Source organism: Schistocerca cancellata, chromosome 9 (genome assembly GCF_023864275.1).
Source record: "Schistocerca cancellata isolate TAMUIC-IGC-003103 chromosome 9, iqSchCanc2.1, whole genome shotgun sequence".
Lineage (NCBI taxonomy): Eukaryota > Metazoa > Arthropoda > Insecta > Orthoptera > Acrididae > Schistocerca > Schistocerca cancellata.
This window is the reverse complement of record NC_064634.1, coordinates 320,647,067-320,651,510: the sequence shown is the minus strand read 5'-3', so window position 1 is coordinate 320,651,510 and position 4,444 is coordinate 320,647,067. Positions and strand designations below refer to the sequence as shown.

The window sequence follows — 4,444 nt, the reverse complement described above, 5'->3', positions numbered from 1 at the left end:
TACAACACAGTAGCACTGAACGATGTGTCGTTCTAATTATGCGCAAAACGATCAAAAATCAAAGAGAAGTCGTCGGTTCGCATTTTCTCTCTCACACATTTATTTGTGTTTCTTTCCCTACCAATGCTACCAATATTGCCGATATTTCCACCATTAACTATGTCGTTTATGTAGAGTACAAAAACTACGGAACCGTAGTTGCAACTTAACAGAGTTTTAATATCACGGTGATGATGTACGATCGATCAGTTGGGCAGACAGTGAAATTCTGACATAATAGAAAGAAAACGACGAGAGCTGCTAAACGTTTTACTACAAACTACGATTCTCTCTCTCTCCCTCTAATTGTACTCAAGGTTTTTTTAAATTTTTTTATGATGGCGTGACTTTGTCGACAGCCTGTATATGTGGCATTCTTGCTTGTATGGTAGCAAGTGTACTCGTGAAACTGTTTCGGAGGACACACAAACTGGTATTGCAGCCTTCGCTTTATGCGAGGTGCAGTTAACGTAGCTTAGGGCATTTTCCGCGCAAGTCTGTTGCCCCCTAGCGGCTCCCCTCGCTGGCGCGTAATAACGAAAGTACGCGCCGCCTATAGGAGTGCGGTGTGTGTGTGTGTGTGTGTGTGTGTGTTACAGATGTGCCGCTAATCTGGCAGAGTGCGCGCCGCTGTTCGCTGACAGCCATCGACGGCGCAGAAATAATAACCGTCTCTCTCCTCTCGTTCGCTCTCGCCTCGGCTTGCCTCATATCGATGTACGTCGCGTACCCCCCCCCCCCCCGCCCCCTTCTCCTTCCGGCGGGTCGGGGCGACGGCCGGTCCTGTGGCCTTCCGCAACTCCAGGCTAGAGACCCTATCTGCCCCACGCCCGGTTAGCGATCGCTCGGCCGGCTCCCCTCGGTTCAACACGTTCCACTGTTTCGCTGCTCAGTACTCCAGTCAACGAAAATTAGGGGAAGAAAATCCGTGTAGTCGCAAATTTTAGTACAGTTGTAGGACGGAGTGCCACGAACAACATACTGACTGGTCGGGTGTGATTAACGGGGTAGGGGGAGGCGTGGGTAGTTTAAAGGTCACATTTTTTATGCTCTTCTTGAATAACTAGGAAACTGTGGCTTCTAACGAAAATGTTTCCCAGTACAAACTTAAACTACATTTAACTTCCTACAAAAAAGGTCCTACTAACTTTTTTCTCGAGGAGTAATAGTTTCCACGTTGCAGAGGATGGAAAAACCACAGATTACTAATAATAGTGTTTTAATGATATACAACACTATAAAACTAAAGTTTATTAAATAAAGTAGGTAAAGAATTACTATTAAATTTGTTTACCACTTACAAGTGCATTAGAGTCGTATTAACATATAAATTGTGTTCTTAGCGATGTCTCAGGGAGGGGGAGGGGGAGGGAGTACTGCAGAGAAGAACCGTGAGGAAAAGTAGGAGGGACATTCAATAAATACTTGCAACCCAGTCATTTTCTGAAAGCAGGTTGGTTTTATTCAGGATTTCAATACACCGTGTTATTCCCCACTCTTCTGGCTACGAAACCCTTCTGTTCAACATAATCTACGTTCAATGCGGTGGCCTAACGCCATCTTAGTAGGAGGGCCTGCGTACCCGCATGGTACCACTCTACTGGTAGACATAGGAGCCAGGGTCTTGCTACATCAAGAACTTCCGTACCATCCACATACTGCTTTCCGCGGATTCGGCTAAACAGATGGAAATCGGAATGTCCGAGATATGGGCTGAAGGAAGAACAGTCCAGTGAAGTTTTGAGAGCTCCTCTTGTATGCGCAGACTTGTGTCTGGCCTTGCATTGTCATGGAGAAGGAAAAGAACGTATGCATTTTGTGGCACCGAACATGCTGCTGTCGTTTCTTCAGTTTCCTGAGGGTATGTGTGGCCAGGTCGGCAGGCAGGAAATCGGACAGCTTTTTCCAATCTTGTTGCGATGATGACAGATGCCTCGTCCAATGACTCACCGTGCTTTTGTTCACATTATGCAAGCTCCTATGAATATCTGCAGTGCTCTGGTTTCCCGCCAAAAGAAACACAATAACAGCTCTTAGCTTGTAACGTACTTCCGTTACAGACGCTATTTTGAAGGCAGCTTACAGCGCCGCCACGTATTGGAACTTCATGAAACAAGGAGAAATGAAGCATTAATATTCCATGATGTCCCGCAACACATTTCGCATTTTTTCAACCGAGACTGGCTGAAAAAAAGTATAGATTTACTCATAGAATGCCCTTCGTATGTCGCTGGATTCTGGTCAACGCTTCCCGCCCTCATAAATCTGCAAACTGAAGAGCGATCAGGCAATTCCACATGATCCCTATCACGCTACGTCACAACGAGCAACTACAGGGTGTTTCACAGAGTTATGCTGACCCTTTGCAGCGCGCCTTATGAATCGCTAGCGACACAGCGCGGGAGTGCATATGTTCCACAAAACGTGTTAACACTACATGGAACGCACGTATGAGGTACTCACAACACTAAGGCAAGAAATGCTTATGGACAAAACCTACGTAAATCTCTGCACACAGCCGCGCGGGTAGCCGCGTGGTCTGGGGCGCCTTGTCACGGTCCGCGCGGCTCCCCCCGTCGGAGGTTCGAGTCCTCCCTCGGGCATGGATATGTGTGTTGTCCTTAGCGTAAGTTAGTTTCAATTAGATTAAGTAGTGCGTCAGCTTAGGGACCTGTGACCTCAGCAGTTTGGTCCCATGAGACCTTACCACAACTTTCCAAATTTTTCTCTGCAAACTGTTCAATTTTGTTACAGGGAAAACTGATTCTTGGTTATGCTGTGGTACGGTTGAAGCGTTCCTCCGGCAAAGATGATTTCCTCCAGTACGAGCACTGCCCGATTTTCGGTTTCAGTCCCCGCCATTTCCTGCCCAGATCTCTTACATGAGTAGACAAAATAAATTCAGTAAGATCGTATTTATACGGATTGTAACTAAATTTACTCTGCAGACTTTGAAGATAGGTTCCTTACAACAAAACAAGAACAAATGTGGAATGTCTACAATACAAACCTTAAGAGCTATCAGCACTTGTTCGTCTTTGATACAGTGAAACACATCTCTTCTACTGCAAGCTCTTTGCTTTTCATATTTTAGAAGGAGGTAGTATGGAGAAAACCAAGAAAAAAATGTCCAACAGACATGGACTCTAAAATTCAATTCATATATTAAGAGCTGTGAGCATTGTTCAGTACGGAAGCGATGTTTTACGCACTAGCGAAAATGAGCAAGTGCTCATAGCTTTTAGCGTATGCATTTTAGAGCCCATGTTTACTGAATATTTTTTCTTGTTTTGGTCTATACTACCTCTTCCAAAAATATGGAAAACCAAGAGCGTGCAGCAGAAGAGATGCGTCTCACATTATCGAAGATGAACAGGTGCTCTTAGCTCTTAAAGTACACACTTTAGAGCCCAAGGTTAACAGAAATTTCTTTCTTCTTTTTGTGTAAGGAACCTGTCCTCAATGCTTCTAAAGGGAATTTGGTTTCACCCTCCATAACTGAGTTGTTTACAGTATATTAAATAAGTACCTATTTGCAGTTGTTAAGTGAGATTTTATGTAGAAAAGCACAGCATCTACATCTGTCAAATTGCCAAGGTGAAGAGCCTACCCCAAGTGCAACATACCGTCAATATGTATTCGACAATGTCGGTTTCGTTGTCTCGACCATCACAGGCTGGAACACTTTTCACACCATGGGGGGCATCAATTGCGTCACCCCGGCCCCAACTCTCCAAAGATCTGAAGAACCTCAGAGGCAACAGCAGAAGTCCCCCTAGGTGTTATGGAACATTCGATGTTTGAGCATACGTCAAACAATGCATTACAGCAGATTACTATTCTAGACTTCAACATGATCAGTCCCATTCTATCAGACGTATTTACACCCTGGCAACGGCCTTGCCGCAGTGGATACACCGGTTCCCGTGAGATCACCGAAGTTAAGCGCTGTTGGGCGTGGCCGGCAATTGGATGGGTGACCATCCAGGTGCCATGCGCTGTTGTCGTTTTTCGGGGTGCACTCAGCCTCGTGATGCCAATTGAGGAGCTACTTGACCGAATAGTAGCGGCTTCGGTCAAGAATATCATCATAACGACCGGGAGAGCGGTGTGCTGACCCCATGCCCCTCCTATTCGCATCCTCCACTGAGGATGACACGGCGGTCGGATGGTCCCGGTAGGCCACTCGTGGCCTGAAGACGGAGTGCTTTATTCACACCACCATGCAAGATATACTGTAGATGTGTGTAACTGGCTCCACTCAGTGCAGACCACTCTACAAGTGCCATCAATGGAAGAGATTTATGCAGTCTACAGATAACACAACTAATGCTGAGACAAAGGCAGTAACTTTCTGATTAATTCACCGCTAAGTGTCTGCAACACGGCTACAAAGCTTTACAAC

The 4,444-nt window shown here is 45.7% G+C and overlaps 1 pseudogene; it reads left to right on the top strand.

Moving 5' to 3' along the window:
* The first annotated feature begins 3,929 nt into the window (after positions 1 to 3,929).
* On the top strand, positions 3,930 to 4,046 carry LOC126102334 (5S ribosomal RNA; annotated as a pseudogene).
* The last annotated feature ends 398 nt before the right edge of the window (positions 4,047 to 4,444 follow it).